Below are 13,866 nucleotides of genomic sequence, written 5' to 3'. Positions count from 1 at the left end.
GTCAGTGGCTCACATAACATGTAAAACAAGATGCCATTAGACAATTAGCGGAATGAGTAACAAAAGGCTCCCCATATCCTGAACACAACTGTGTGTCACTGGGGCGCACACCTAAATGGATGTGTTTTACGCTGCGTTTTACACTTTGTGGTTTTTCAATTGGACAGATGCGAGTGTGGTTGCAGCGGTGTAGGAATGAAGATGTAATCGCGCTTGTTTTGCTCTCAGCACTTGAGAGGCTTGCAGTACAAAATGTGCAGCACGGCGAAACATCACAACAATCCAAGTGTTTGGTTACAGTACTAAGTGTCGGGGTCATGTGAGCACAATGTGGCTCACAACATTTGGTGTGTCACAACATTGGCGGGAGATAGATTAGGGACAATGAGAACAAATGAAAACACATTGTGCTTGCAATTCTGTGAACCAAGCATACATGTATACAAATCAACATGTGATCCAATGACTATTAAGCTTGTATCCCACTGAGGAGCGAAAAAACGTTTAAATTGTTGGTGAATGTCTTTATGACTGTTTGCGATCTTGAACGAACTCTGACAAGAAATCAGCATTCGCTACCTTCGCAAATGTTCGTACCTCTGTGGGATACGGGGTTTAGGAATTTAACTGGTCTCATTTTGGTCATTAATGGAATGACCATTAGTCCTGTTACATTTAGTCTGGTTACTCGTGTAAGCACAGGTTTATATCAGCACATATAATTATGACGGCAAAAAAAGAAAAGTCATTAATTTTACATGATTTCTTTTGAGAATTTTTTTTTTTTTAAGCCTATATCTCACTGTATTGTAGCGAATGTTTATTTTTTTGGCCAGGGTTCGTTCAAGGTCACAAACCGTTGCAAAGGCATTCACCATCAGTTTGAATGTTTTTTCTTGTCACCAAGAAATTTTGAACATGTTTTGAACATGTTCGACCATCTGGCAAATATCTGCGACGGTTTGACACGACAAGTATTTGGTGTTGCACCCCATTGTTGGATTCACTCACAGTCCCTCTTAGGACCTTCCTCCTCCCTGAGTGGCCTGCCTTGGTGATTTTCCCCTCCCTCTGGGCCAGGTTGTGAGTGAGCAGTGCCGCATACCCGTCCCGCCTTATCCCTAACAGCACAGCTTCTTCCATTTGAATACACTGCACTTAGAACCACATGTAAATGTTGTTGGACTAGTGGGTTGCCAGTCGGGGAACGGGCGATCATCCTTTTTCCCAGCTGCCGTAGGTCACTGGCTCACTTGTTACGGGCTGTTGTCTCCCAGTAAGGTAAAAAAATAACTGAAGTATTTTCAGTAACACGAGTTTAGAGAACTTAATGGCCATTAAAATTGGTCTGCCATACGTGCAGCTTATTTATCTAACTAATCAGACCAAACCTAAGCATCACTAAGGGGCTGTAGCTTTGAACAATGGCCGCACACCATCATCAGGCCACGGCAATTCACCAGCTCACCGCTGTGAGAGTGATGTTTGCCTGAGAAACATACTTAACTGTTTACCAAAGGTAACACACAGTTCAGCCATAATGAGATACACTTTATACTGGGAGGCTTCACTCTCCTTTTTACCTTCCCATGGCAAATCACTGCTCAGCTCTTTTCTTCATGCGTCATATACGAGACATAAGCTCCTTAACCCCTTGGAATACAGTTTTGTGAGACTCGGCGGGAGCGATTTCGCTGGGGCAGTGAGGTTGAATCTGGCACATTTGCCATCCGCCTGGATCAGGAACGAGAAGCGGTACGGAGGGAGAAATTCCGGAGGAGAGCTCCTAGATTTTCTGGCCTTGCCACAGGAGTGTGAAAAACAAAGACAGGATCGTAAGCTCTTTCCTCAAGTAGGTCAACCTAGAAAAGATAGAGCGTGAAGGAACAAAGTCCAACTTTGCAGAAGCATGCCCCTCTATAGGAAACTAGAAGTGAAAGGCAGGGGTGTCATGCATGATGAGCCTTCTTCTGGGGTTTATTACTGTAAGGGACCGTACTAGAGGCACTTGGATTGAAAGAAATCAATGCAAAGAATTTCAAATCTAACCAAGCATGTAACCATGTGATGGATGTGAACAATGCAAGCCGCCCAGGACTTCAATGAATTTGACACCCTTATAATTTTTATTGTATCAGCTGTGCTAAACGGGGGTATGGTGAAAGAAAGCGTGAAAGGTTTGGAGGATTTTCTAATTATCTACCGTATGACTTTAACATAATTGCAAAGCCTCTCTTTTCCTACATCTTTACAGTTACGGCAGCCTGCAATTTCACTAACTGACCAACCCCCCCCCCCCCCCTCCCCCCCCTTCCGCCATTTCGCCTGTGATCAATACAGTGTAATTAAAGCAAAGAGCCCACCAAAGGATCCCTTCCTCCCTGCCTGTCACCCCCGTCCCCGTGTTTCGCTCTGTTTCTTCTATGCAGAGGACACGTCTCTGAGGGGACTGTGGTTCCCTGTCTTGAATTATACACGAAGTTGCAGGCCCTTTCCATTCCTGTACCTTCACTCCAGGGATAAACAACAATCACGGAGCCATGAAAGAACCGATGCTGATAACTGTAGATTGGATGTTTGAGCACATTTAAATCAAAGCACTATTGCATCTTTTGATTACCAAAGTCTGCAAGGACTTTTATAGGGCAGAAGTTACTTCTCATTCAGATTTATGTCATCCCTCCAAAACTTTTCTCACATAGTCATGAAGTGCTTAGGCAGAAACTCTGTTTCCTGCTGGTAAGAGGACGTTTTGTTTCTCTGTATTTCCCCCTATCCCTTTTGGAGGTTGAAATTCAATGTTCGCAGTTTACACATAAATGTGTCATGTGGGGGATTGTCACTAGATGTCATAGTAGCCTTTTAAATGGCATTGCAAAGCCTTGTTTTCCTCCGGGTCATTCCATGCCAAATCACCCAGTGGGTTTCATTGAAAGTGTAAGGGTGTGGAAGCTTTGGCTCCTTATTGTCCGTACATGTCAGATTACACTTCATAAAAATTTTGAAACGTCTGTTTCAAGGTCAAACAGTTAGTCAAATATGCACCAGTCTTAAATAACTGCAGATTTTGAATCCTTGTTTAAAGCCCGTCCAAGGATACCCGTCTTGTGAAGATTGACCCAGTAATTCCTGAGATAATGAGGGTTCCAAGGACGACGGAACCACCTGTTTTGCCAAAAATGTCCACATTGTGGGCAGGCCGTATCTCCCAAATCCCGGCTCTGATTGACCTAAAATTTAATATTTAGCGTTGTGCCATTCCGGTCAACAAGTACAGCAAGTTTCATTAAGTCAAAATCGGCTTGGTTCAAATTTTCCTTTTTTCGGGGTGATTTGGCATGGAACGTCCCTTTCCTGTTTTTTTCCTGTGGAATGGCAGTTGAAGCAGACACACAAATGATCTAGCTTCTGAGGTTGGAATCAGAAGTGGAAGGGCGGCTTTGTGTAAAGGAATAGGGGGAAGCTGGGGCTAGGGTGTGAAGTATAGCACCCAAGAATCCCTTAAATCACCAGACATCAGACGTGTAACTACCGGTGCATGTTGGCGAGAAGCCGTAACAGCTGTATAAACAAACACAGACACAACAATCTCCTGTTTCGGGTAGTTCTGTCTGAAAGACACAGGCAAATATTTTTTATTTTTTTCATTTTGTGTGAAAGAGTTTTTTGCGTGTACGGTACATGGGTAAAACATCTTGACATTCTACAGGTCCACCAACCTGCTCCAAGGAAAGCAAGACTTGTTTTATTGGGTCTCGTGGTAGACCACAAACCCTCTAGATCATAGGTGTTAAACTCTGCAGGTTTTGGATGTTTCCGTTCTCCAATATATGATCAGCTCATCAGCAAGCTCTGCATAAGCCTGATAGCGATCCTGCTGATTGGAATCAGCTTGTGTTGGAAGAGGGAAACCCCCAAAACCTGCAGGACTTCGGCCCTCGAGGACCGGAGTTTGACACCTAGGCCCTAGATAGATAACAACCATTTCTGGTCTGGGTTTGATTTTCTAAGAACCTGCTATGGCAAACAAATTGATCTTGGCAGATCCGTACACTTTCTGAAGAGACATTATCATATCTTTGGTGTAAATACGTCTTCTTACTGGGTTAGCACCTCTAACACTTATCTTCACCTTACCTGGCCTACAGTATGTCAAGAATCTGTACTTAATGGGATACATTAGTTTAGATTTTGGACATGGACTGCAGTTGTCTCCCTATTCTATCACAGAATAATAGCAGTGATAAAAAATGTCACCCAGTAATCATTGTTTTTATTCTGTTCTCCCTCAATTGGTGCATTTTAATCGTACTTGAGTGTACGTGAGTGCTGTTGGATGTACATATCAGCAGTTTGGTGAGTGATGGCTCTCCCTTAAGGGAGAAACATACAAAAAGTCAATCTGCCTTTTTCCCTCCCTCCCTGGCTCCCTCCCGCCACAGTGCTTGGCTTGCTCTTAGGCCCGCCTGTAGTCGACAGATAATCTATTTGTGCTAATTTCATGTTTCTTCCTGTCCAGTTCCCCGTTGAATAAGTCATTCCACTTGTCTTCCCCCCTTAGTCCATCTTTTTCCCGCACACTCAATCTCCCCACTCCCTGTCTGCCACCATAAGCATCTATTGACGATGTGCTACGCTCTGCATTTTTGACTATTGGCAATCAGCAGTCTGTACAAGTCCTCATGTGGGAGAATGTCATGTTTGTTGGAAAAGCCAACTAACTGGTCGTGCTAATGTGGACCATCTGCTTACATCCAGACCGCATGCTATTCAGAGACGTGCAGCTGCAGTCTGATGACCCATATCCCTTCTTTTGGTTCAGCTAAAAAAAAAAAAAAAAAAGTACTGGGATGAATTTAATCATGGGAAGCTTGTTGTGTTTGTTTCGTCAAGGTGATTGCATCATCCCCAACAACATTCCAATACAGCCTAATTTCATGTTTAAAACGTCCTCATTCACTCATCCGTTCATCCCTTTTGATTCTGCCTAACATTTTGTATCCAGGCCAGGCCAATTTTCATCTTTCCCTCTTTTTCTACTTTTCGATCATCACCTACGAAACCTGTTGCTCCTGACTTCCACACATCTCTCTGCACCTCCCTTCCATTGATTGTCTTTTCTCACTTCCTAGGTTGACCAAGCTCAAAATGAGTTATTTTCTCTGCTGGACCAGAACTGCTCTGGTCACTGTGTTCCTAAATGCAACTAATGCCCAGCTCTTCGTAATATTCTAGAATGAATTTGAATGCATTGATGTAGCTTTTAACATTTCCAGTCGCAGACATTATATTTTTATTGTGATTGTTGTGAAGATTGGAAATTGCCTTGGCCTTATCAACCAAATGGTAAAACCATAAAACATGACTGATATTAATAGTGGTTGTGTGAAAAGAGGGTGTGATGTGTGTCTTTTTGTTAGCAATGAGGTGTACCGTCTTATCCAAAGACCACAGCTGCTGCGTGTGGTGTTTCCTGCATAGCCATAGGCAGTAGTTGACCGACGTCTGTGTCCTCATATGGCAAAGGACAGAAACCGAGCTCACGTTATTTTCTGTCAATCAAGCTACCATCTGAAATTGACTACCAATTTATTGTGCATGGTAAAAAACAACATGGCAATCTTTCCTCATATACAAGTTGGACAATTTCCTAGTAGAGGGAAATGAGCTCTGTTGCTTCAGGGGACTTTAAATGTGTTGTTCAAGGGCATCTGTCAAGTCACTTTTCTGTCCTCCATGTTTAGTAGGAGAGCAAGCACAAATGCTCAGGTGGACCTTTGTGTCAAACACTGTCTTCACATTTTTCCAAGCACGGATTCCTTCTTTTCTTTAAAGCCTCTTCTATCTGCCTATTCCCTGCTTACCATTTTCACATTCCAGTGGCAGGACGAACAAGGAAGGATTTTACTGCTTAGTCTCTGTTTGCTGAGTTGCTCATTTCCACACACAGGCCATCTTAAAGCTATTGTGCTGTATTTTTAATATTCTAAACCCAAACAATAGATGGTTCACCTCCAGCTGTTTCCTGTCTGATTGAAGCTTGCGGCAAAAGCAATATTAAGAGTACTGCAATGCAGTTTTTTTCCCAGAATACCAGTAACTCTTGAGTAGTCACTGATACCAATACTATGCATCAATACCACTAGTACTTTTGATATATACAATTTCCCTCAAAAAACACTGACAGATCATTTTAAAGAAATAACTATATCTGCCAATTTTCTTAAAATTACATGAATTTATGGCAATTTGCTATTCTTCAAATATCAAATGTTCCTGATCGTGAAATGGCCATGACGTTGGCCGATGCATTTAACAAAATTTTCATTCCAACTAAATTATAATGCGGACAAAGAAACTACTAAAGAAAACAAGAATTTACTAATTCCAACAAACAAATAATAGATGACAAAAAATGATAGAAATAGCAAAAGACACTGACAAAAAGAAAGCGAGTGAAAATCTAACTTATAGTGATTTAGAAGTGGAACAAGAAGGGTAGCCAAGAAGATGGAAAATCTGAAGTAGTCTACAAAACAAGAAAACAAGAGCTACAACAATATGGAGATGAAATCCTGCAACGATGCCGTCTCATCTGTGGCTGCCAACTTGTTCATTACCTTAGGCTTGCGATTAGACCACTCTACAAAGCGCCCTGACCTCCCATCTAAGCTTCCAGGATGTGGAAGTTCCCAGAAAAGTCTGCAACCGATAACTTGCTTCACAGTCTATTACTGGCCTCCAGACTCTTAACTCATTCACTCCCAGCCATTCTCACTGAAGCAACCCCCTTCGCTCTCGTCTGTTTTACTGGGTTTTGACTGATTTTGCAAGGCCCACAGAATATTCAGAATGTTCTGTTGCTATAAAAACAAGAAAGATTTGAGTCTCTTCTTTCATCACGAAAAAAAATTATATTTATATGTGTCTCCATTTTGCGGCAATTAGCATTCGTATGTAGCTAAGTTTCATCAATATTCACATATCTGTTGAAAACACTGGGGACAACAGCTTGTTGCAACATGGTCCTGGCTGATCTCTTATACTCTGCTGCCACCTACTGGCCATTTTTTTGTGCTAACTACCATTGCTTTAAGCGACCTCTTCGGGTCAGAGGCTGCATCAAAGCCTTCTTTATGCTCTAGCATTAAAAAAAATTAAAAAACATAAAAACGTATAAATATGTTTTTGGGGTCCATGGCAATATTTAAAATAGAATATATACTTTTTGGGGAGCAAATGAGTTGTTCATAAACAAAAAATACATGATTTGATTTATTTCAAAAGAACAGCAAACCTCAGGACTTATTTGCATCAAACTTAGGTTATTCAGATTCTTTAATATACTTATTCATAGTATTCTCTTAACTTTTTTTGTCCTCTTTCAACTTCCATATACAAAATCTGATTTACACCGTTCCAGTTTCAACTTGCTCCAAAAATTCACGGCAACTGCGCTCTTATTTTTCTCATTCAACATACGTACAGGTTTCCCACAATTTAGTGTTGAATTAAAAAAAAATAAAAAGTAAAAAATTTCAATGGGACAGACTTTCAACTTACTAAGTCAGCATTCAACTCCCTCACATACCACTTATCTTCATTTCCAGGTGTTTAATACGGTTTTCGAGGCGCAGTTGCTATTCAATGTCATTTCACGTTATTCTTACATTGAAGTATTACACATCATTCCGCATGCATTCAAGTATTAGCATTCAGCTTTCAGCATTCACACGCAATTTCTACAGAAATTGCACGTCGACTTATAAAGGCTATCTTTGCTCGAAGTAATAGACTGCTGATCAAAAGTGGCATCTGCGATTATAGCTAGCTGGGAATGCTGGTTCCCACAGGACGCCCAAATGGGACGAAAGGCTCCGAAGAGCTTCCATAATCTCTAGCGGGAACGACTCGTGCTGGCCAACCAGATGGCTTTGGTTTGAGAGAGCATATTCGTATTCCACGGGGTCCATTTTGTGGCCAGATCGTTTGTTGAATATTATCGACTGGTTGGACCCTAAAGCAGATTGAAAGTATTGTAGGAATTATTCAACAGTCTTTATTGAAACAAAGAAACCGGCCGGACAAGGTGTGCCTTGTTCCACCTTTCTCCGCTGTCAGCCGTGCTGGTTAAAAGAGAAATGAAAAACACAAGGTTAAGATTTGTTTTTTTGCCACTATAAAAAATATGAAGTATTAAAAAAAAGAACACTCCACAGTTGACGTTTTTTTAATGTCTGAATTCATACTTTAGCATTAATTTTTTTGTATCCCCCATTCAATCATTTGCATGTCAGACACCCACAGATATTTCTCAGCCAAAATTGAATGAAAAATGTATTTCTTCTATCAAAACAGGGATCCACTTATCTCGCTCATAAAGCCACATCCTGCAAATGTCTGTGAATAGCAAAGAGCTGCTACACTGTGAGATCACATCAAGTTCACTGAAAGATTTATGTACAAATAAATTCATGCGATAAGGGTCGATGTCGCCGACATTGAACTTGTAAAAGCCACACTAGCCATGCAGGTCCCTCACTATTCATCACAGACCGGCGGTGTCGGACTGCTTTAGAGATATGGCAAGCAGAGCTACAAGCGACATCAAGATTTTATCAGCAGAGTACATGACAGGACCCGCGACACCTCAACAAATCCCTTTCCTCCTCTCAAGCGGCAGGCAAGATTATTATTTTTTTTGTACACTTTAATCTCATTCTGTGGCTAGATGTATTACATGTATTGCTGTCGTGAAATATTCCTTTTATTCCTGTTACTGTATTGACATGGCATGAAACAAAAACTAGACTATCAATCTGGGAACAAAATACGAATATTCCATCGAATTTTTTAGCAACTGTACTTCACTTTGCTGAATTCGCAATTTGAATTTAGCCACTCACTTTTTTCAAATGTTTACTTCCAATACATAAAGAAAACTGTTTGGAATTGTTATCAATAAGGATTAAGAAGATGGATTAGTTGTATTTTATTTATTTATTTATGTGGCCCAGACACACCCAGACTATGTCCAGTGACCCCAAGTTGTAAATTGAGTTTGAAAAAAAAAAAACTGCCACAATACACAAATCCAGTAAATACAACAGCAGACACACTCTTGCATTAAGAAACTGCAAAATCTTTGATTTCATACATCACTTCCTGGAAATAAAAAAAAGACATAAATATATAATATATAGCTATAGAACTTTCTGTAAATATAATAATAACAATAATAATATGAAGTCAAATCTGTGGTTCTGGAGAGCCCATTTGTCTACTGCCAGGAATGTCAGGCCTTTCCTCTTTCTCACTGTCGACAGACCACATTCAACATTCATGTGCTGACCCATTTCATTAATGGAGAGGTCTTTTTTCGGTGTGTCTTGTCACCCCCCCACCCCCACCCCCCCAGCCCAAACTCCCCCCACACCCCCTTTGTGGGCTGCAGCCATCTTCTTAATGGTCCTCGCTGTCAGGGTTTCATGACTAATCCCCTCATTGACCTCTCCTTCACTTGCTGCATCCCTCCACTCGCACCGCCACGGCCCAACACCGCCGCCCCCCTTGATGATTCCATAACTGGTGGAAGTACATGGAAACGCTTGCCTTTGTAACTTCAAGAAATACATGATGAGTAAGCAGTAATATGAGATAATAATGGTACATTTTCCTTTTTTTTGTTGATATTTATGTTTATATTTACGACTTCTTGGCACGGAGAGTCAACTGCCAGATACAACAGCTGTGCCTAACGATTTGATTTAAACCATTTCTTCGAATCATTATGGGGAATGTCAGGTTGACTGTTAGAAACCTGAAGCATTCCCATATATGTTATTGTCATTAGCCATGAATTTGAACAAGTCAATCTCGGTCCTCGAGGGCCGGAGTCCTGCAGGTTTTGAAGGTTTCTCACTTCCGACACAAGCTGATTCCAATCAACAGTTAGCAGGCTTATGCAGAGCTTGCTGATGAGCTGATCATAAATCAGCTGTGTTGGAGAAGGGCAACATGCAAAACCTGCAGGACTCCGGCCCTCGAGGCCCACCTCTGGCTTAGAGCAATTGCTTCTCATCACGGAGAACCTGGGTTCAAACCCCGCTTGGATCACATTTTAGTACATTCGACGGTTCGATATCAACTGACTATTTTATCACAAAATGGATTATAATTTCTTTGAAATGATTAAATCCCACTTTAGACAGATTGCAGTTCAAGTTTTACTACAATTAAATCATTCACTGCCGTTGACAGCTATAGACGTCAAAAATGTATTTTAACTATTTATATTAGTTTAACATTTTTTCCACTTTTGATAACAAGAGTATGAAAACGTAGAATTTTTTTAATTCTACATTTAGAACAGATATACAATTTTTGATTAATCGTGAGTTAACTAGTGAAGTCATGTGATTAATTACAATTAAAAAATTTAATCGCACGACGCCCCTAATTTTTAATCTTTTCTTTTCTTTTTTTTAAATCGTGTCAGGCAATAATTTTTTTTAATTGTAATTAATCACATGACTTCAATAGTAAAAACATGTTAAACTAATAGAAATATTTCAAATTATTTTTTGTTGTCTATAGCCGTCAATGGCAGTGAATAAGTTAAACATTTGTAATTTTCACATCATTTATCTTTCAATTGACTTCATAAACACATGCATTCAAATCTTAGCATTCAGGTAATTGCATTCATCTTTTCAGCATTACCACGCAATTTCTGCAGAAATTGCACTTTGTCTAGTTATTATTACCATTCTGTCTCATTTTACAAACTCTATATATGATAGAGGCCAGAGTGTTATTAATATGGACGAACCATATGCCATGGTACTTTTTCTCAACTTAAGTTGAGACTGAAACATTTATAACCAAAGATTGCCGGCTACGTCTTCATGCTGTTTGTTTGCATAATTCATACAACCGCATGCACACTCACACGACAACAGAGTTGATGTGCTAACATCCCGATTTTCCCAAGCGAGATATTTGATTGTGATCTGGAGACGACGCAGACCGATGAATAAAAAACGCTCGATAATGGGAGCATCGAGTCATGAAAACCGATCCAGAGTTATCTTCTCGGGCAAAGCCAGTGACTGCAGACGCTCATTATGTGCGGTCATCCGACGGTGCATTAGCCTTCAAGCAGAGCAGGCGCAAACAAAAGAGGGAAAGGAATAAGAATTGGACAAAGAAAAAGTGTTGTATCGGGTTTTCCAGACCTTTGCGGTTTTAGCGAGCTGATGTAAGTTATTGGAGCAAAATGACTCCCAGTGGGCATTGGGCTGGGCAAGGTTCAGTGTGGAGGTCAACATATTTGTTTTTATTCTGCTCAACAAGTTACATGGTTTTTTTCCACATATTAACTCATTCACTGCCATTGACGGCTATAGACGTCAAAAATTCATTTGAACTATTTCTATTAACATTTTTTTCCACTTTTGTTAACAAGAGTATGAAAACCTAGGAAAAAAATTATTTAATCGTGAGTTAAAGTCATGCAGTTAATTACCATCACAAATTTAAATCGCCTGACACGATTAAAAAAAAAAAAAGATAATTAAAAATTAAGGACGTCAGGCGATTAAAATTGTTAATCGTAATTAATCGCATGACTTCACTAGTTAACTCACTATTAATCACAAATTTGATATCTGTTCTAAATGTACAAGGTTTTCATGCTCTTGTTAACAAAAGTGGAAAAAATGAATAGAAATAGTTCAAATTAATTTTTGACGTCTACAACCGTCAATGGCAGTGAATGAGTTAATAGCGAAACAGAAACTTTGTCAGTATCTCAATGTGGATGACCCATTCGTTATTTAGTATTCAAGTGTTTTTCAACATTTTCCACAGTTGTCTGCTATGAAATGAAAAGTAAATTAATGGAGGAGGCGGTCAGTACTTGTACTCACTACAAGATTAAAATAAGAGTAAAGACCAATAAAGGTGAATTACTGCGCTTATAGGGCTGATGAGTGCACTTAACATGCTTCATTTCATCTGTTGCAGTGGGCTTTGCTTCTCTGTTTCAAAGCAGTAAAACTGTTAGTTAGACGTTGACCCTCGATTTATGGCTTAATTCCTGATCAGCTAAATCTGTTAAGTTTATATTGTTCTGCTATTTTTGACTTCTTATTGGGAACATTACCTAACAGAAGCAATAATGAGGAAATCCTTCTGACAACTTGAGCACACGCACCATATACATTATATTACACACTTCCTCCTCTTGAGTTTTTCATCCGTTTATTGTCATTAAATACAAAAAAAGCATCCTACTGGGTTTTTTTCTTCTTCATGAGAGCAGAACCGTTAATGGCGGGTCTATCAAGGCAGGTACAAGCTCCCACGGTACCTCGCACTGGGATTAAGAGAGGAAAGAGATGTTAAGGGAGAGAAGAGTTCACCCCTGTGCTATCTGGGAAAGTGCCGACGTTTTCTGCAATTACACCTGCTCTTTGGGCCCCTGCGGCGGGTTCTGGCTATGGCTCCCGATGGCCGTTGCCATGGGAAAAAAACTGGTCCAGACATCAGTATTAAGTAACAGTGAAACAGTGGAAGTTTACCAAAGGGGGAAATGGCTGGTCTTTTTAGCTATGTGTTTTTCTTTACGATTAACTTAATGAATGACTTCCACTTGTTTTTATTATTCATTAAATATACTGTACACTATTCCCAAAAACTTTCATCTTAAAATTCAGATTAATTTCAATTTGTATATACCGTATACTATAAAATCCCGTGTATAATATGTACCCGTGTATAGTACAATATGTCACAACCAAAATCCCGTACCAAGGCGCTAATAAGTGCATTACTGCATTTGGAAAGATTTTGAACTAGGGACCGCCATGTTTGCTGCATGTTTTGTCATGGAAAGCGTGAACAATTAATGCTGCTGCTAGCTAGACTAGTTTTCCCCACAATTTCAAACATTTGTAACATTAGACATTAGATATCCTGTTGGAATGGAACATCTACCCGTACCGGCAGAGATGGGCCCCTATGTCTCTCCGTCGGCCCCATCACTGACAGATGTACACATTTTCGACGAGCGCTTTGTGACGCGATGGAAATACACAGACAAAGCACCAGCTGAAGCAGATTGTCATCCGTCGATTCAGGTCAATACAGACGGTCCTTCTCAGTTTTTCGAGGCGTTGCGTCATAAAGCACTCGCCGAAAATGCGGACGCACTCGCGGAAAGGTGGGCATCCGTCAATAACGGGCCAATATAACAACGAAAATGCCCAAATCAGGGTATCGATAAACATTGATATATATATATATTTTTTTTTATGAACATGTGTATAATACAATGGGGCACTTTTTTTTAAAATCATTTTTATGGCAAAGAAAACACATTTTATTCGCAGGATTTTTGATTATACTTTACAGCTAACAAAAACAACAAGAAAGTATTCGAATTATCATGGCGGAAACCATCAAATTAGGCAGGAATTAACATTTTGAAAAACATTTAATGAATATGTATAATATTCAGATTTCTCTTTTTGTATAAACTACTGAAATACATTTGTTTTTATACGAACATGTATACCTGTCATATGAAATAAGCCAGCATAATGTGATTTCAGCGACGCCCGTCTTGTGTGCCTCTGCAGTGGATTCTCTTGTCACTTGAGTCTTTAACACAGAGCTGTATCACTGAGGCCAACATATTGATTATATTGAGCTTCCTTAGCATGTCACGGGCGGTAAACACCTCCTGATTGACTCCTGTTTGGGTCGCATGTCCAACTCTATACATTTGCAGAGGCTGTGGGTTTGATGAACAGCGCAACTTGATTGATGCAGGTAAGCGCTACGTTGACCTTTTAGTGTGGG

The 13,866-nt window shown here is 40.1% G+C and overlaps 1 protein-coding gene across 5 annotated transcripts in view; it reads left to right on the top strand.

Annotated features, from left to right (window-relative positions):
* ntng1a (netrin g1a) overlaps positions 1-13,866 on the top strand; it is a 95,963-nt gene that overhangs the window by 43,860 nt on the left and 38,237 nt on the right. The gene's annotated exons all lie outside the window — the stretch shown is intronic.

This window comes from Leptonotus elevatus, chromosome 21 (genome assembly GCF_054856555.1).
Source record: "Leptonotus elevatus isolate MCC_2025b chromosome 21, RoL_Lele_1.0, whole genome shotgun sequence".
Lineage (NCBI taxonomy): Eukaryota > Metazoa > Chordata > Actinopteri > Syngnathiformes > Syngnathidae > Leptonotus > Leptonotus elevatus.
Note: the sequence above shows the minus strand (reverse complement) of the source record. Positions and strands in the feature narration are given on the sequence as shown.